Source organism: Dermacentor andersoni, chromosome 1 (assembly GCF_023375885.2).
Source record: "Dermacentor andersoni chromosome 1, qqDerAnde1_hic_scaffold, whole genome shotgun sequence".
Classification (NCBI taxonomy): domain Eukaryota; kingdom Metazoa; phylum Arthropoda; class Arachnida; order Ixodida; family Ixodidae; genus Dermacentor; species Dermacentor andersoni.
In genome coordinates, this window is record NC_092814.1 from 34,028,717 (window position 1) to 34,049,735 (window position 21,019).

General features: G+C 49.0%; 1 protein-coding gene and 1 non-coding gene across 2 annotated transcripts in view; both read right to left on the minus strand.

Moving 5' to 3' along the window:
* The window catches only part of Ae2 (anion exchange protein Ae2), a 356,548-nt gene that overhangs the window by 318,406 nt on the left and 17,123 nt on the right, over positions 1 to 21,019 (minus strand). The gene's annotated exons all lie outside the window — the stretch shown is intronic.
* On the minus strand, positions 8,951 to 9,023 carry TRNAT-CGU (transfer RNA threonine (anticodon CGU)). The gene has a single exon. It is a non-coding gene; the product is annotated as a tRNA-Thr (tRNA).

Below are 21,019 nucleotides of genomic sequence, written 5' to 3' on the forward strand. Positions count from 1 at the left end.
TTGGCAGTCTCCGACCCCGGATCCACTACAGTGTTGTGTGACTTTAGAACGGCAGTGAAGAACTACGCCAAGAGTAGGGTATGTAGTGAGGCCGCGCGCATACTGCGCAAGGCCGAAGACATCGGACGCAAAAGTGCTGTGGTGATCAAGCGGTTTCCGGCCCACATGGGCAGTGACGTGTCAAAACGCGGGAATGTGAACCACAACGAGACGGCCAACTCGGCCGCGCGAGGTCTAACCAACCGTGCAGCTGCAAGCACGGCCGACTCGGAGTGTTGGTCGCGGTGCAGTGCCAAGGACAAGATGACCACCTTCAACGAAATAGTGAAGTGGTACAGACCGAACAGACAGACTATGCCGCCACCTCACCCGGGGCTTACCCGGAAGGAGGCAGTGTTATAGAGACAGTTACAGACGGGGTCCCTGCTCACCCCGGTGATAGCTAAGCACGTGTGTCCGAGCGTGTACGCGAGTGACGTGTGTAGACTGTGCGCGAAGGAGAGCCACCGCGGCTCACATCCTTTGGGACTGTAGCATAAATCCGCGAGAAGACAACGATCCCGCCGCAGCTAGAGGCTGCAACGAGGAGCTATGACAAAGAGACACAACTCAAGGCCGTCCAACAGGTCTCGGCAGCTCTAGAGAGGCAGCGACCGCGCGAAACCGAGGAGAAGGGCGGCAGCACCCCCAGGAAGGGGGCGGCGGCCCTCTCGGACCCGCGGAAGTAGCGAGGAACCAAGATCTCGAGGAGCACAACGCACGAGACTGACGTAGTGGCCGCGTCGCGGTAAAAGCTTGTCCTCCCTGCGTGGAGGGAGCCTAACCGACTCTGCAGGCATTTTCACTAAAGTTGTTCTCTCTCTCTCTCTCTATCAGAACGACAGAAAGCTGAGCTAGTTGGTAAGGATTCATTATGCAAAAAAAAGTGAGGCGTGCAGACAGGACACAAGAGAAGAGAAGTGGACAACACGAACGCCGACTATCAACTGAAGGGAGCACTGAGGCGAAAAAAAGAAAGAAGACACAAAACTCATCTGCGCAAGCTCCGGAGTGGCATCATCACGTGTCAGTCGGGCACATGCATGTGCCGGTCTACGTGAGAGATAACTGTTAAAGCAGTTAATCTCTTCCTCATGTAAAGTAATCGAAGGTTGACTCACGCACGCACTTCCACCATTATAGATATGCTATGCATCTACCATAAGACGCGTATCCTCATTCTTGTGCCTGTACAATATCGCGCATTCATCTAACTCTAGCGTGCAGTTACAATCTTGGCAATGTAGGGAAAGATTAGAAGGCGATCCAACGGTTGACGACCTTTTATATTCCATTAGCCTTTGATTGATACACCGCCCCGTTTGGCCTACGTAGAACTGGCCACAGCTAAAGGGAACTTTATAAGCCACACCCATACGACCGCCAGTAAAACTGTTGTTCTTATTGTGCTTCACTGGACAAATACCTGTTCTTTTTCTGCCTTTTACCTGCTCCTTTTTCCTCTGCACGGCAGCGCATATCTTACCCAGCTTATTCGGAGCAGTGAAAGCAACATTAAGATCATATCTACTCGCAACTTCTTAAAGCCTGTGCGATACTGAATGAATGTACGGAATAGCCACTACTCTTTATTTTTTTGCTATTACTGCTTTCTGTAATTACGTCAGACCGTCCCCCTAGAAACAGATTTCTTTAGGCGTTCAGCCACAGTGGCCACTGTTACGCTAGGATAACCTTCTTCTAATAGGTGCCGGACCTGTACATTAAAACTGGCCCTCATTTTGTGCATGCAGGATCTGGTGAGAGAAGACTTAAGGCACGACATGACAATTCATTTTTGACTACTTTGGAATGCTTGGATTGAAAGTTTAACAAGGCTTCTAATATCGTGGGGAGTACTGCCAATAAACGTGATTTTGTTCGAAGACCAAGGAAATGTCTAGAAACTGAATTACGCGTCGCTGGGGAAATTCCCTGGCAAACTTTAATCCTCCTCCATAAAGTTTAAATTGCTCATTTACTAAGGTAGCAGCGGAATCGAATTCTTCCCTATCGCAGAAAATCAGGTAATCATCAACATAACGAAATATCTTGATAACGCAATCACCTAAGGCTTTCTCTAAGCAGCTGTCAACCTTCCTCAGGTAAATATCGCTAAGAATAGGGACAACTTTTGAGCCAATACAAATGCCTGATTTCTGCAGAAACACGTTATCTCTCCACCCAATCAGCGTCGACTTTAAGTACATTGAAAGAATTTCTGGAAAAGCTCCCGTGGAAACACCGCATCTGTCAATAAAAGCCGACTCTTGTAATTGTTCTTTAATGCACTCATTTACGGAATTCAGCAACTCATCATGCGGCAAGGAGTAATACAGGTATTCGATATCCATACTAAAAGCTGTACAATCACCAGGATTTTCCTCTCTCAAATACTGAACTAGTGCCTGAGAATTACGCATGCAAAAGGGGTCTGAAAACACTAGTGAAGCTAAGCAGTTCTGTACGTAACTAGCGACACAGACATGCTACGTCCCTTTCTCTGACACTATAGTACGAAAAGGAATTTCTTGCTTATGGGTCTTCGCCTAGCAAAACAGTTCTAAGGTGAGGGATTTTGCTTTCTTCACATTAGAGACAACCCTATGAAGATTATGTCTTGACAGGAGGTCAACCGCACGTTGCTTAACTGCCGAGGGCTTGAGTTTTACTGGCTGTAAGTTCTTTTCTATGGCTGAAATCGCTTTTTTCTGAAAACTTGTCATCTGGCATAATTACGAAATAACCTTCCTTGTCAGATATTACTGGTCTAAGTTTATGCTCCACAAGGTAATTAACTAACGGTCGGACAGGGTCAGACGTCTTAAAATGAGAATTTTTTTCCATTCCGCCCCCGTCGCAATGCATGGCCAGGAACCGAACCCGCAACCTCAGACCGCCTTTTAGCCAGTCCACTTCGCGGAGGTGCAGCTGTGACAAAAGTGGAGCGCGTCACTTGCCCGCGGTGAACCGATGGCCTATCCCAAAACAAACGTTGTTGCGATTCCCTCGGTGGCCCTCTGCGGCGAAGCCGCACGCGGGAACTGCGCAGCCTAGCGTGACAGGTCGTCGCACTCGCGGCGACGTGACCGAGGCCGCAACGTGCGCTCCTGGTAGCCCGGGGCTCGCCCGCGCGACCCGCGTTGCAGCGCATACCGAGCTCGCCGTGCGCGCAGCAATCGAGGCGCGTGCCGGTCGCTCGAGGCGCGTACTCGTTGAAGCTGCAGCGATTTCTTTCTCTTACAATACAGGAGCGATAAACTTGTTTACGCTGCACAGGACTCTGCAGGAAATGAAAATTTCCTCGCCGAGCCTACGCTGCTATTCCTCACTATCTGCTCGCAACACACGACAGCGACCAAAGGTGAGGCACGCCATGCACGTTCTGCGAGTCTGCGTCCCATGCTCCCTCACACGTGGCCGCCGCTTTCTGGCGAGTTCTCTCGTTTTCCGTCTTTTTCCCAGCGTTTCCCTATCACTGACCCACTCTAAATGTTTCTGCAAACAAGCTTTTTCAGATCCTCGGAAGCGGTCAGAGTTGGATTCGCTTTTACCGAGAATAAAAATTAGTAATAAAATCAGTGCTATTAGCAGACAGTTCCACCTTTGACCATAATTTCAATATCAAGGACGGAAAGATGCGAAGATGAAGACACGCACAGGTAGAAGTATATAATGTTCCCGAAATTCTTTTTCTGCTAATACAAGGACGCACCTCCGAAAAAAACGCTCGGTAGAATACCTTGATGCCTGTTCTCCATCTTGGTTGCAATTTTTCCCACGCTTTCTTTGGAGAGAGCCGCATGTGTCGGGGAAACAGCAAAGTAAGTAAAGTCAGGCTGGAACCAATTTCTTCCATGGACGTTGAATTTATAAAGAGACAAGCCACGCTTAAGAAGAGAAAATACACCCAGTTTCAATTTTAGGCATATATCATGTATGCTGTATAGTCCGCACGTCGTTTAAGTTCACGAATCCAGCCCAGTTCTCACATTTATTTATAAAACGCAGAAAGACAGGAGGCGGATGGTGAATCCACTGGCGCTGGCGGCGCGAACTGCTGCGAACCACGAGTCAAAAGCAAACACGCGATTAGTTGATGTCCACTCGCGGATTCAGGAGGACGTGGGCCCCGGAGGTCTGTACTGGGGGCAATGCTCGTCGCCACATGAGCTTAATTTTTGTGATCGCTACACACGCCATGACTTCAATAAGTGAATACAGCGCCACCTAAACCGCATTTCTTTTTTAGCATTTCACGCATAGATGAAGTGAGGAGATCATCAGGTGGTGCCTTGAAAATGTCGCACAGTGTATATACTGCTAAGAAGAAACAATTAATTATCAAAGAGTTGTGTCCCGCATATATCAACGGCAAAAGAGGCAAATTACTATGGTTACTGTCATCGAACGACACGGGTAAACTAAAATGTCACTTGAATACAATGGAAAGAACAAGCTTATTTATAAGACATTTAGCGGCAGGGGAAAAAAATACTAAAATCTATATTGCGAATAAATACCCATAACACTGCACTGACTTTTCGAAAAAAATAAAGAACCGAAAACGCTGAATCATAGTAGACTATGAAGCCATCGTCAACTGGGGCTTTGAAAAGTGCGACACTCCTAAACCTATATAGATTGTACTCTTGGGTTTCCACCACTCGTGGCAACAGCGATGACGTAAGAGCGAGACAATCGCAGCAGCCGTGAGTCACAGGCTGTGCTTGTGCGAGAAAGCTTTCGTGAATCTGCGCTCTGAGCCGCGTCCGCACGCTACTGCTGACCTCGACCACTGCGCATAAATGCCTCCACGTTTCACATATCGAATGTTTTAAGGCACAAGTGCAGCCAGTAGGCGCAACGCCTCATTCCCACCATGTCGAAAGCATTCTTACGCAGAGCTGTGCGGCAGCAACGGAGAAAAACGTAAACTAAACAAACAGAAGTGCACGAGGCAGTGCCTGAATGCCCAAGTGCAGCTTACAATATATATATATATATATATATATATATATATATATATATATATATATATTATTGTGCGCGCGGCTAACAGAACACGTTTTCTGTGACTCTGGAAAATCATTTTGAGTAGCAAAGAGGGCACTGCAGAGAGTATGTAAAGGTTTGATAATAAAGAACGAGGCTACGGAAGAGGAACTGAGTTTTCAACAAATTTCGAATGTCGTGTACATATGGAATTACGGCACTGCCATACAGGAATGCCACTAAGCCTAGCTGCAAGAACAGCCGATTCTCTGCTCAACGCTGTCGCGAACTTCAGTGACCAACATACGGAAGGCCGGCCTCTTCGGCAATGAGCCTGCGGAGGACTGGTTGGTGGACGCACGACGCCACCTATTCGGATAGCGAGACACCACCCAGGTGTGACCTCTTTACCGCTCCCGTAAACTGCACTGCGAATACTACGTTTAAAGAAGGAAGTAAGAGATTACAAACCTAAAGAAAAACCGCTTACGCAACAGAACCATATGTTGCGCACGCGCGATAATCGGTAGCCCAGCTACGTCTGCGCAAAAATGAAATCAGCACGCGCGCTCTTTAATCGGTCGCGGCCGGACCACACGTGCGTCGAGTCAGCGCGGAGCCGCTCGACGTGCGGATCCGCCGCGGAACGCGCAAAGCACAGCGCGAAACATATCGACGAGAAGCACTCGACCGGGGGCCGCGTGTATCGGGGGAACGCAGAGCGCGGTCCGCAGTATCGTCCGGCAGACGAGGAGCCACGCAGCTGTGACGCGGTGTATACGCGCGGCAGGACGTCCCGATCCGCAGCTGGCAGCGGTGCACGCTCACGAACGCCGGTCAATGGCCGAAGACAGCCTTGAGGACGAACTGCTTGCGCCTCTACGTGAATAAACTACTGTGTCGCATGGGGAAAAAAGAGCAATACCCGCGTGAAACAACGCAAGTATGATCTCGAACGGTTTTCCCCTCGTCCGAGAGGGTTGCGAGTTTTTCTTTTGCTCGCTATATAGGATTCGCCGCAGCGATTAATTTGCGGTATACCGCATACGCTACAATGTCTTCCAATGCGAAGCATTCTTTGCCTCCTTCCAGACACCTTGGTGATAGAGAAATGTGCGGAATATAACCAACCCTTATATATAGATTTCATTGATTACGAGAAAGCGTTTGATTCTGACGAAACCTCAGCAGTCATGGAGGCATTACGGAATCAGGGCGTAGACGAGCCGTATGTAAAAATACTGAAATATATTTATAGCGGCTCCACAGCCACCGTATAGTCCTCCATAAAGAAAGCAACAAAATCCCAATAAAGAAAGGCGTCAGGTAGGGAGATACGATCTCTCCAATGCTATTCACAGCGTGTTTACAGGAGGTATTCAGAGACCTGAATTGGGAAGAATTGGGGATAAGAGTTATTGGAGAATACCTTAGTAACTTGCGATTCGCTGATGATATTGCCTTACTTAGTAACTCAGGGGACCAATTGCAATGCATGCTCACTGACCTGGACACGCAAAGCAGGAGAGTGGGTCTAAATATTAATCTGCAGAAAACTAAAGTAATGTTCAACAGTCTCGGAAGAGAACAGCAATTAACAATAGGTAGCGAGGCACTGGAAGTGGTAAGGGAACACATATACTTAGGGCAGGTAGTGACGGCGGATCCGGATCATGAGACGGAAATAATCAGAAGAATAAGAATGGGCTGGGGTGCGTTTGGCAAGCATTCTCACATCATGAACAGCAGGTTGCCATTAACCCTTCAGAGAAAAGTTTATAACAGCTGTGTCTTACCAGTACTCACCTACGGGGCAGAAACCTGGAGGCTTACGAAAAGGGTTCTACTTAAATTGAGGACGACGCAACGAACTATGGAAAGAAGAATGCTGGGTGTAACGTTAAGGGATAAGAAAAGAGCAGATTGGGTGAGGCAACAAACGCGAGTTAATGACATCTTAGTTGAAATCAAGAAAAAGAAATTGGCATGGGCAGGACATGTAATGAGGAGGGAAGATAGCCGATGGTCATTAAGGGTTACGGACTGGATTCCAAGGAAAGGGAAGCGTAGCAGGGGGCGGCAGAAAGTTAGGTGGGCGGATGAGATTAAGAAGTTCGCAGGGACGACATGGCCACAATTAGTACATGACCGGGGTAGTTGGAGAAGTATGGGAGAGGCCTTTGCCCTGCAGTGGGCGTAACCAGGCTGATGATGATTATGATGATGAGACACCTTACGATGGGTAGGTATGGGAAACCGGCGCAGGCCAGGAGGCGCAACGACAGTTACGACAGGTATGTGCCTGCTAAGTACGTACCAAGCCTACTAATCACGTACAAACTAAGCGGCATAACCCCCACCCCCCTACCCGCGCCACCACTCCTCACACACATTCCTAAAGCCGCCATATCAATCTCGAGACTTGACAGCTATTCGGCGGTCAACATTTTGCTGCCTTTTTCACTCCTTTTGGATGGCGGTAGTTATCGGCATCTCCTGGGGTGTGAAGGCCAGTTTTTTTCATCGATTCGGTGCCCGCGTGATTAACTCGACATGCGTTCAGTTGTCAGCATCTATTGCAACGGTCACGCGCATCGCTGTTGCTTCGTTAGTTCCACCTTCTTTGTTTAGACTGATCCAGGGACTAGGAAAGAGATTCAGTTCGTAGTCAGCTGGTCCGTATGCTTGTGGAACGAGTTGCGGCCGGAGACAACACCAGTTATGTTTAACTTTTCCTGTTGCTTCATTATTTCCTTGCGTGACGGCTCGCGAGGAAATCATCGGAACCAGATCATCGGAACCCGTGATATGGGTTAGATAAGGTGGAAAATAACATCACGCGAAACAGCGTCCATGATCAAACCCTGCAATAGCAGTTAAACCCATAAGCAATATGAATGTCACCCGTTACCTCGTCTGGCTTTTCCCTAATTTTACAGCCCTTTTCATGCAAAATTGGCAACTGGAAGAAAGAGTCGCAAGGAGCTGAGAAATTAAGCGATCTACTCTAGCCGAGGCAATAGCCAGACAGGAAGGAAATGCGCAAATTAACAAATTTAACCGTTGCTTGTGAAACTATTTATGGATCAACACCTTTTTACTTAAAAAGGAAGCAGAGAAAACGCCGCCGGAAGTGGAGAATGATTCCGTGTGTTTTGAATGACGCTTCTACCGTTATCAGTCTAACCGCCTGACTTAGCCACTTCTCTGCTATGGTTATGTGGATCTTTTTCTAACCTTCCGCGGTGGGCGCAGTACGTATAGAACCGCAGCGTCCTGCGCTCTACGCGGTTGTACGGGAAGGGCCGCCATGTATCGTTACGCAACTTCACAACTAACAATACGAGTCGGTTTTGGCACTTGGTAGAGCAATAAACGAGGGATCCAAAAGAACTGTGACTGTTCCGCAAATATATATCTCTGTATTTCTTCCAGAGCTAATTCAAAAAAGCCCACTAGAAATCGTTATTTCACACTTTCGCTTGTTTACTTGTTTTTGGCAGCGTTCTTTCTGCGCTTCTTTGCTGCGGGAGTCCATTTCATGTGGTTCCTTGTTTGTCAAGCAAAGGAGAGGTCTACCTCACAGGCGTATACCTGTGAGATACACCTTACTTTATTTCTCTTTTGCGGGTTTACGCGTTTTTATGGTGAACGGTGGGCATTATTCACATTTACACTTGTAAAGGTACCCCCCCCCCCTCATTTTCACAGAAAAGTTACCTTCGGTTGCCCCCCCCCCCCCCCCGAAAAAACATCCTGGTTGCGTGAGATATATATATATAGTAATCATATCATAAGAAGCCAACTAACGGAAAACAAAGACACCAAGGACAACATAGGGGGAATTACTAGCACTTAATAATTGAATTAATGAAATGGTAAATTAATGGCAATGAAAGTAGATGAAAAAACAACTTGCCGCAGGAGGGGAACGATGCCACGTCTTCGCATTACGAGTGCGATGCTCTAACCAATTGAGCTACCGCGGCGCCGTTTCCCATCCATTTCTTGGGTATTTATCTTTTACTATTATAGAACTAACCTTGGGAAAGTTAGCCAGCTCCACCACTCACAAACCTTGGCGGCGGATGTGGAACATTCTTTCTACCGCAGACGTCACGATTACGTGAGCTTTCTGGGTGAAGGCGACTGGTCAGTAAACCTCCACATGCTAGCTGAAGGCATCAATGTTGCCGAATTTATATATATATATATATAATACGTGCTACATACAAGCGTTTTTCCGAGCGTGAAAGAAGCCCTCGAGTACACGCAAAGTGCTTGGAGCGGCCAGTCACGCGGCAATTTTGCGTGCATATGCGAGCTTCTTTCACGCTCGGAATACAATTTCATTTTGCACGTATCGAGCAACAAAAAGCTGTACCGCGAGTTTTTCATGTTGCTCTACAATTTTCTCATTGACACTTTTCATCGAATCATAATATTGGAGAAGTTCGTTTAATAATTAAGACTAATTATGCAATTAGGCGGAATGCAACAAATAATCTGAGTATCCCAAGCGATTGCAAACGACATTACTTTGGTTCCGTCCAGGTACGTAGCATTAGCATATTCTTAAACTCTGGCTAAAGTTACGTGGGACACCTCGTATATCGAAGCACCATTTTGGGATAGATACCTCCGAAATGGTGCTACCGTCTCAATATTCCTACTACGTGGAGGAGCCCGAAGCACAAAGCGGTTTCAATGCGGCAATTGCAACGTCTACCGTTAATTAATTCAGCATGCAATAAGTAAACATTATGTCATTTGTTATGATAACAATGTCACGTCGGTCGGCGCGAGTAATCCGTGTTACCAAGAAAAGATTACCTCTCATGCACCGATATGAATTACAGGGCCGTTGCTAAACACCCTATGTGGTGTGAAAGATACTGAACATGATTTATCATATAAAACGACTATTGAAACACATTCACTTTTATTTATGTGTTTATCAAATACTGCCGGCAGCCCATTAGCGGCCAAGGTAGGGGTGGGTACTTATGTCGTTCACAAAAACATTCATTGAATAAGAAACCTACAAAAAGAAGCACCCAGGCACACTTGAAATGAGACGACATAAAACACATATAACACCTCTGCAATTGTACACACACACACACACACACAAAAAAAAAAAAAAAAGAAGAGTCGCCCCAAATGCACGTCTGCGGGCAGTAGATTAAATAGAGCAATATTACGGCTCTCTAGAGCTCTGAACTCAGCAGGTTTCTTTTCTGTGCAAATCGCATAGTGTCTGCTTTTGAACAGACCGAAAGGAGCATCCTAAAACTATCCCGGTTTATGAAACGTGCAGTAGAAGGGTAGCTAAAGAAAAAGAGCCCACCCGCGGGGAAGGCTGCTGCAGTTCGGTAAACGCAGACACATGCAAAACAGGAAACGAGAAGACTGGCGACGCCTGTGCAAACCGGTCGCCAGAGCCGGCGAGGCACAGCCCGGGATTCCATCGGCGCCTGATTCGCATGCGCGACGGCCCCAGTCGAGCGCGCGCGCCATATAGATCCCGGCAGAGCGCCGGCACGCGGAATTCATGAACAATGTCAAAAACACCGTTTTGCAGCTGCCTGTTTGGCAGCGACGACGACGAGGCAGGCGAGCGCCAGACGCCGCGCGGGAACATCCTCTCCCCGACGCCGAAACTATTCTGTGCAAGCGCGCAGTGTTGCGAAAACTACGAGGCGCTTGCTACATGGTACGAAAAACTATTAGGACAAAGCCGGCGCTGCTCAACCGCGCACCAGCCAAGTAATTACCTTTCCATGTTCGAAGACAAACAAACCTCACGCGGCACATCGCTGATATCGACAGCAGAGCACAGGACGCCGACGCTTTTGCGTTCGACTTGCCTCGGCTGGAGGCCACGACGCTGCGCGAATTTAGCGGGACAAGAGTTCACTCTTCCTCGTCGTTGCTTTGCGTGTGTCTCCGTCAAGCGTGCCGTCAAGCGCCAGTCCGCGAAGCTTCGCGTGGAGCGCCTTTTCTTTTGCTCGCGGGCGGGGCCATTGACAACGAATGCCCGACCAAGTCAGGCGAGAGCACACAACGCGTCAAACCAGCCAAATTTTAAAGTGCAGCTCTGAGGCGCCCGTTCCTGCGTTGAGCATCGGCGTAACCGAGCGAACGAGCCCACCGAAGGATGAAAGAGCGAAGCGGGGGACGAAAGACGGCAATAGCGAAGAGAGCGCGAGGAGGACGAGGAGAGTAAGCATGAGGCGGAGAGTATGGCGAAGGGGTGACGAGGAAAGCAGAGTGCCGCACGACACTACGAGATGGCGCCATAGTAGCGTGAGCCGTAGTGCGTCGATCACGTCATTACTAAGGCATCATCACGTTATCACGAGGCATTATCACGTTAATTGATGACTTTAGGGTATACGTTGTAATATCTGAATTCAAGTCGGTCAGTATTCAAAACCTAACATTTTGCGAGAAACGACGTTGCGGCTGTTTTAAAGAATTAGTACTCAAAATCAGCAGCGAAATACAACTGCGCTATTACCACGCAGTGTAATAAAGAAGTATGGAGAACTATAAACTGGAACAGCGCAAGAAACCCCAATTGGAGCACATTTTAAGTCCGTTTATTGCGAAGCTGGTAGCCTCTAGTTGGTCGGAATTTCTCGTGTTCGCGTGCACGATGCTTACATAAAAAAACAAATGGCAGCTGGAAGGCTTTGTGCTTGAGTTTCCGCGTAACATAATTATTTTCTCGTATATTAGAATTACAACCCGATGCTATCATGTCTGCAGCTTGTGTTTAAATCGCCCATTACGCCTTTTTCTGACACAATTTACTTTTAAACGTTTATTTAGTCCACTATAATGCACTTGCGCTTGACTGAGGGCCTAGAACAATCAGGATGCACGCTGCACTTCCGCACACGTGGCGTACGTCGGCAAGTTCAACAGCTTCGTCCACTTTCGCGAGGTGGAATGGAGGCGGAATTTCTTCTCGCAGCTGATGTACACGCGCGCGAGAGAGAGAAACACTTATTATCCTTCTATTACTACCCTTCATCCTTCACAGAGTGGAAGGGCACCGAGTTTTTTATGACATAAAAAAAGCTGATACGTCGGCCCGAACTGAAAGTTCTGACCTGCTACTCGACATTGGGAAATTGGGGTAAATATAGAAAGAGGGGCAAATGCTACGCTCCAAGTTTCCAGCAGAAGGTGACACTTTGAGCACCGTTATAATTAAATTTTGCAACTTACACGTCCGGTTAACGACAATATTAAATAGTTGTCATCAATAATCGTAATGTCGATTATCGCACAAATTCTGACGATCGCAGCTGATACACGCATATATGAAGCTTGGTCGGCAGAAATTATCGTTTTGTCTCGAATCGCACAAACAAATGCACAAACATTGTGTGTCTCGTCGCACAAACACAATGTTTTACAGTGGCTGTGGTCTGGAGGAATTTCTCCGCCTTTTATTCCTCTCTCTCTATTTCTCCTACGGCTAGGAACGTAACGGCACACTCAGCAACGAGAGACAACAGGAAAACTGGTACTTACGCAATAGGAAGAGGTTTACAAATGTGCCGCGCAGAAAGTGGGCACACCCCACTTGCGCGAAACGAACTTTTAGAGCGTACTCACCAAGCCGAATATAAGTGCCCCCTACGGCCACATAACTGGTCGCACGACAGAACTCGTGAAAATTTTCGCAACCGAGTCAAGGTTGGCACGAACTCTCGAGCAATGGCGTCATGAAAAGGAAGTGTGCAGACACAAAATTACACAATTCTGTATCCGACAGAACTTCCTATAATGCGGTCGTTATAGGTCATTTTTACTGCGTTTAGAGGGATAGACATTTCTTACTTGCGAAGGCAAAACGGGCACGACTCGCTTTCCTGTGCGATGGTCCAACAAATTCAGCAGTCGCGGTTACCAAAACGTGACATTAGCGAGATATGCATATATCCAAAAACCCGCGTGTTGAAAATAACGATAAATCTGGCAGTAGTTTTTAGCAGTTATCAGTGTCATAGGTCCTGACACATGGAAAATAAAGAAAACTGATATCGTCACATGTAAACATACTAATAATAAATACATTACGTTTGAGTTATTTATTTATTTACCGACTGATCGGCCAGGAATCAAACCTCTGGCCTCGCATGGGCATTACGCGTGCGGCAGTCGATTACTGCTTCAATGCGACTTGTGATAATTTTTCTTAACGCACTCTGTAAATCAGCACAGTAAGTGTACCACCATTCTATGTCATGCAACATATTGTAGCGCCCACGGACGCCGCTACGGGCGGACGCTAAAGGTCGGCGCTCTCGGTCGGCAATGCAAGAAGACGAGGAAAATTGGGCGGCGCGTGCTCGCGGCGCAAGCACGGCACGCGCTAGTCCGTTCTTGCTACGCTGGTCCTCTGGTTCTGGCGCTCCGCTGCGACCACTCGGTTCGCGACAATATTATCAAGTATGGCAAAGAAAAAAAAAGAAATAGAAACTGAATCCAGGTCGAATAACAGACAGAAAAAAATTACCGACGATTACGACACTCCCTTTCAATAGATGAAGCGCAAATAGTGACGGCACACATGAAGGAACACAGACAGGACAAGGCACAACTCCCTAATACGAAATTTGAGCGCAGCTGTATGCGTGTTTTCATTTCGCGAAATATTGGCTGGCGTGGACAATCGGTCTCGTGAGGCATGTTGCAAACGGAGCAAAGTGTGGCGCCACTGTCTCGCTAATCTGGAGATCGCGAGACCCATGTAGCGCGTGGGGACAGCACGTGGTTGACGCGTGGGTGCGATTCAGAGAAGCCGCCGCAGACAAACTTCCCAGACGACGCACGCTACTCTGGCGCCACCTCGGAGCCACCGTCGCCGTACTACGTTTCTCTTCTCGCGCTTTCGCCATACACTCCTCCACTTTCCTCCTCGCGCCTCGCCACTCTTTTCATCTCCCGCTGCGCGCCGCGTTCGCTCTCATCTTCCGCAGTGCTCGTTCGCTCGGTCACGCCGGGAACGCCGACGCCCGCCGCAGGAACGGGCGCCTACGAGCTGCGCTTTGAAATGCGTTTTCAAACTGGCAGGTCCATTTGGAGATGCAGCGAGGTTCAGTCTCCTCTCGTGCCCGCCTAGCCCCGTAGAGATAGCGTGTCTAGAGTGTGCCGCATACGTGAGCGTGAAGAGCGGGAGAGTATGGCAGACTAGTTCCGCGGAATTCCGCAAGATGGAGCAACGTTCATGAAAGGAAAGATTGACATCCACCCGTACGCAGCGCGAAGCTACAAAGGCAACCCATGAGGGTTTCTCAGAATTAAAGCCTCGTAGTTGAATCCCGAACCAGGACGAACTTTCTTCAACTACGAGGCTTTGTTCCTGAGAAACCTGTGCGGGTTTTCTTTCTAGCTTATTGCTACATGCGGTTGGGTGTCATCTTTTTCCTTTCATAAAGCGGGAGAGGCATGGCAACGCGGACGTGCGGCGCTTGCGCAATCTCGACTGTGCAGGCAGATTGGCCGCCCCGTTTTAGCTCTCCTCCCGAGGAGCGAACGCACGGTGCGCACTCGCACAGAGAGGGCGGCGGTCGCCTGCAATCTAATCGCCAGGTGATTGCAATAAGGAATGGCTATTATCTGCAACAGCCTCGTTTGCGCGACGACCCCGACCTCGCGGACCGGTGCAAGAAGTTGGAAGCCACCCCTCCCCGTTCTTGCACCGGGAAGGAGATGCTTCTCTTCACAGTGACGTCAAGTGCCCGGCAAATATTAAGAAAAAGAAGGGAGGAAGGGAACCTCCTGTTTCTCATTTATATTAATGACTTGCCGCAATGCGTGACCTCTAACATTCACTGATTCGCCGATGATTTCGTAGTCTTCGGAGAAATTATTGACCGAAATGATGTTACAATCCTTCAAAACGATATCAACTGTATATCTAACTGGTGCAAAGTCTGGCTGATGGAACTCAACACAACGAAATGTAAAGTATTACGTGTCTCCCGTACAACTTCTTGCCCCTCTTCCTACTTGCTCGAGAATTCCACTATCGAATCCGTAACATGATATTGCTACCTAGGTGTCCACATAACTTCCTCTCTTACTTGGTTTCTTCATATTAGCAAAATAATTAGCAATGCAAACCGCTCGTTAGGTTACCTCCGGCGCAATTTTTCATTTATTCCTGTTTTTTTTTTTAACTCCTCTTTTACAAATCTTTAATCCGAAGTAAACTCGAATATGCTTCTTCCATCTGGGACCCCAGCACTGCTATATTAACCTCTGCCCTCGAGCTTGTCCAAAATAACTCTGTCCGTTTTATTCTAAGTAACTATACAGTCGTACTGCCAGTATTACTTTAATGAAAGAATATCTACAGCTTGCGTCACGCGCCTGTCGCCGCAAGTTTTCTCGCCTATGTCTCTTCCACAAGATATAGTACAGTCCCACCCTGCAAAATGACCTTATTCTTCCTCCATCATACATTTCCCCTCGTTTCGATCATGCACAAAAGGTGGGAATAATGTCGCGCTTAAAGCAAACATGTTATCAATCATTTGTACCCCGCACCTCACAGGAGTGGAACCACCTTCCGGGATCAGTCACGTCCACTGCTCACTATTCCTAGTTTCATGTTTTAAACACAAGTGTATTGCAATGTAACTCACCAAGTATGTCATTATATTTGTTACCGGTCAACTGCTTGCATTTTTGTTGTTTCCCGCTTTTACCTAATCTTTTCAGCTAACATTGAATTAACAGAACAAAGCCTGTATCGTGTCTTCCTTCCCGTATGTTCCACTCCCCTCTGTAATGCATCTGGCCCTGAGGGTAATACTAATAAATAAATAAATAAATAAATAAATAAATAAAGCAGCGATGATGGGGACACTAAAAACCGCAACACGCCCACACAGTGGTTAAGTGAAATCCGATTCGCGTGCTCGGCCGAGCGGCTTTAGCGACGAACTGACAACGTTCTTTTTTTTACGTACTCAAGCTGCAAGAGAAGCCGCAGTAGCAGGCTCCATTACGTTAACTCTGAGGGGATTCATTAACGAGCGCTCAAGCATCGACACATCCGCCCACTCAGAACCCGGCCGGGAACCCAAAAAGCAACTGTCGTAATACCGTATACGGCTCCACTGCAGCTGGTCCACTGCAGCGGCGAGGGAGTAGAATTGAAAAGAAAGCTGTGCTATTCAACGTCGGTGGAGGAACGTGTGTCAGCCGGTTGATTGTCAGCCGGTTGATTATCAAAAAGCAACGTGTGTCAACCGGTTGATTTATCATAAGAAGCCAACAAGCACTAACACCAAGGACAACATAGGGGAAATTACTTGTGCCCAATAAATGACATAAAAGAAACAATATGTGGGTTTATTGGCCGGTTGTCTTCACCCAAAACGGTCACGTCCTCGTGGCGCCTGCGGCAGAAAGGATGTTCCACATCCGCCGCCAAGGTTTGTGAGTGGTGGCGCTGGCAAACACTCCCAGGGTTCTACTAGGAAGCAAATACCCAAGAAAGTGGATGGAGAAACGGCGCCGCGGTAGCTCAATTGGTAGAGCTTCGCACGCGTAATGCGAAGGTTGCGGGATGATTCCCCACCTGCGGCAAGTTGTTCTTCATCCACTTTCATTTCCGTTAGTTTATCGTTTCTTTATCTCATTTATTAGGCACAAATTTCCCCTATGTTGTCCTTGGTGTCAGTGTTTGTTGGCTTCTTATGATATGACTAATAAATATCGGGCCCCTCGGTTAACCCCCTTTCTTCTCGTTTATTACGTAACGAGGGTCTCGGATCCGGCAACATTGATGCCTTCAGGTAGCTTGTGCGGGTATATTGACCGGTTGCCTTCACCCAAAAAGACTACGTTCTCATGGAGCCTGCGGCAGAAAGGATGTTCCACATCCGCCGCCAAGGTTTGTGAGTGATAACGCTAGCTAACACTCCCAGGGTTCTATTAGGGTTCCTACGGTCTTACTAGTGGCCACGCCCGGCGTTGTGCCGCAGTTTCGCGAGTTGTGAATCTTACTGGGACAAGTTCATGGCGCATTCTCTGACCCCAAAAATTATCGTTACTTTTTCGGATATGTTAGGGGCACGCTCGCCGCAACCTGCGGTTGTGACACAGTTAGGAAAAAAGCAAGCCAGCCGTGATGAGTTTAGAGTGTACTGAATCTTAGTGAGACAAGTTTGTGACGCTTTCTATGGCCCCGCAACATACACCTTCTTTCGGTACTCACGCTTGTCGAAGACGCGACGAGCGATTGCCAAGAGTGATAACACTGGAGTGTGTTGCTTCTGCCGGCACAACGCGCAAGAGATACTGCCGAGGAGCTCAAAAACCAAGAACTCGAAAATTATGTCTTCTGAACGACTGAAAATAAGCTTTGCACCCACGCATTTCTCTTGAGTGCGAGTAGAAGGCATTCTGCGAGCGTCTAGCATGGTCTGGCTGAGAGCCTGTGTTGCGACCGCCTCTGTGTATGTAGCGTACTCTCGTGTCGGCTGAGGCCAAGTTGTTTTGGAAACGCGCAGTCGCCAGCGCATTTGTGCTCTTGAAGTGCAGGAAATATTGCCCGGGAATCGGGGAATGCTTGGAAATCCGCCGTTTTCTTCATAATTTATAGTACGGTTTGGAATGAGTTGGGTATTTTCGACGCCATGTATGTAAAAGCGAATTGTTTTTGTTTGTAATGTCGCCAACTGACGACTTTCGCACGTTTCCTCTCTGCTGTTAGGAATGGCCGGCTGGGGTGGCAACGTGCCAGCTATTTCAGCCGGCTGCACGTGCTTCGACCGACCCGCGGTGGCGGCGCCCTTCAGAGAACGAGCGAGGACGACAACGCTAACCGACCATGCGCCGCGTTTGGACGATCGGTGACTACAGCAGGGCTGGCCACCTTTTGCGCCCCGTGCATTGTTGGTTAATTTGCCGGGTCGTCATGGTCTCTCTGCGGCAGGGGGAGCCGCCCTGGCAAAAGGGTGCTTTGCGGTACGGGGGCCCCAGGATTCGTCACAGTCTGCCGACACACGTGGCGACTACAGGAAAAAGGCAGCTCTGAAATTTAGAGGCGCTGGCTGGGGTCGGGCGTGACCATCTGACTACGCGGACGCAAGACAATGGATACCACGACGACTGCGCTGCAAAGGTCGTCGGCCCTCGGAGAGAGCACTGAAACCTGTGCGGCATGTGTGTGTGTAAAACCCCTACCCCCTCCTCACAAATGCGACCACGAGGACTTTCTACGATGACGTCGAACGATGACGGCGAACAGAGTGCTTATAAGCAGCGATTGTCGGCTGCTAGAGTGTGCTCGTTGTCGTGCTCGAAATGTACTCGTGAGCTGTGTGCTCGTTTGCTGTGTGCTTCGTCTTGCGGGCTCCATTTGGGAGCCACGCTAGACTGTCGATGTATGTCTTGTTTAAACTGTAAATAATGTAAATAAATCCTGCTCGCCTAGTGCTGTCGGCCCAGGTTCCTCCGATCGTCCTGCAAGCCCGACTCAAAATCTTACATCTGGTTGACAGCGGTGGGAACGACCTCCAAAACCTTACACTACGCGCAGTATTCCTATAATATCTAAATAGCAAAATGACACATGCTTGTAATTTACTTTTTTCAGCTGATACCGTCCGGTGGAGCTTCGTACGGGAACTACTGCTGCTTACCTGGTGCCACAATTAACGTTGTATGAACGCACAAAAAGGCCGCAACGAGGATTTATATGGAGCGAAATAAACATTTCCTCATGTACAAGGCGTTTTGCGTCTACTTTATGAAATTGCACGTGGCACAGATTCGATAGAGGCTTGTAAAGACCGTTTGCAATCATTTTAATTAAACGATTCTGCACTAAGACCGCGCGCGATTGAGTAGCGGAAGCAAGACTGAAAAAAAAGGAAGGCGCCGTGTAGTGCAGCCGGCGTAGCGTGCGTACCAGCTAGCGTTCAAAACGCGCGCGCCCAAAACCGAAACCGGAAGTTAATCCAATCCGCTTGGTGCGCCACAGTCAATTCGGCCGCTGGACTCTATGTGAGTGTCCGCTCTTGTTGAATGTCTTTCTCTATGCTTAAACTTTACAGGGAACATTACAGCGACGCCGACAGTAGAAAGGCGCCTGGAGTGTCCATATAGTTGCTATCGCAATAAAAAGCGCAAGAACACCTGATGAAAGTAAAAGCCATACAGAAACTAAAGAGACTTCGGGACGAAGGTCGCACATAATTATCAATATCAATCAGCGGTTTGTTAAAGTAATACAAGGAAAATAAATCCAAAATACTTGTTCCGAACTCTTAAAAAAGATTGCCGACAATTACGTTAATTCCTGCGCCGCTCTCCAGCTGTTTCGGCCAAACCGTCTGTGAGCCTCGGACAATCCGTCTCGTGCGGAACATATCGCACCAGCCGTCGCAAACAGAGCGTAGCTTGGCGCAACTGCCTCGCTTATCGGGAGGTCGCGGGAGGCAGCGCGTAGGCGCATAGCAACGTTGCGCGGCGAAGAGATGGCAGCGACTGACTGATGCCCTGACGCCACTGACACTGCCAGCGAGTCAACTGAAGGTGACTCTGCGTTTCGGCTTGGGAAGCGCGCACCGTGATACACTGATACCGAACCGGCGTTTTGGCAACCGAACACCGCGCGCTCTCGCGCGGTCACCGCCACAGAGGAAGAGCGGGGGGGGGGGGGGGGGGTACGCGCAGTGGCGAACGGCGGCGGCTATGCGTTTCGGCTTGGGCAGCAGCACATCATCGAGATCAGCCGCCACCGAGCCGGCGCTCTGATTGCCGCCGCACAGGGGTGGCAAGGAGGAGCGAAGAGAGCAAGGCCGTGCGCGAAGCTTGTAAAATCGGAGAGCGTGGTGCTGACGGTGCACGCTGTGCCGTGAAATTGAGGAACGAAGTGCGGCACTCCCGAACTAGAAAAAAAAAATAAGGGCAGCCAAATAAGAGACCTCCCCAATACCTTCCCGTTCTGACTGTACAGTTTTATCAGCCGAACGAACCTAGCTGGACCAGCTACCTAGCTAGCAACCTAGCTGGACCAGCCTAGGTTGAACCCTTCTGATTGCTGAACGGCGATCTGCGAGCTATTCACGCTGGCGAGAGCACTGGGAATTCGATCTCACCATGCAAATATATCCTTGGCATTGGCTTTGAAGCGGAGGTCACGGGAAAGCGGACCCAGCCCTTCTACCGGCCGACACAGTAATTGCTAGAGCAACTTCGTGGACAGTGTCGGCAGCAAAGATCTAGGCCATTCCGATGAATGCTTCGCTTCCGATCCACCTCTGGGAGCTGCAGGCCTGTGGCGATGAACCGCAGCGTGTAATTCCTTCCTCTGCGTGGAATGACCACTGGTACGCTTGCCCCTGAGCCTCCTCCAATTGATAGCGTAGCCTACAAAAGGTCTACTTAGAAAGCCAGCAGGTGCGCTGCAAACCATTATCCGTCATTTCTTCGAACGCGCACCGCATTTCCAGCCGTGGTCGACACCGAAAGAGCAACGCGAAGCAGACGACAAAGACAAGTAATAGCCTCCGAAGCAACCAACGCACGCGCGCGCGATGCCCGCACGTCTCCGAGGTCACGCAACCGGCGCGCGCGGCCAGGGTCGCAAGCCAACAGCCAAGCCACAGCAACGGAACCGGACTACCCCTTCGCCAGTTCCGCTCTTAAGACGGGTTCGCTTTGGAAATGATTGACAGATGCGTGACGTAATCATAATTTGCGGTGCCACCCCGCTGTATCTGACGGCCTCTGACGCAACCAAATTTTGACCACTCAGATGAGGCCAAGTGAACCGTTCCCCTTCCGAACCGTTATAAAATTCGGCCCCTGATTGCCGCCGCACAGGGGTGGCATTGGAGAAGGAGCGAAGAGAGCAAGGCTCGCGCCGTACGCGAGAGATTGCGCAAGGAGGGCGCGCAGCTAGAGCAGCGCGCTGGCCCCGGCTACGGAGCTGGTTACGGAG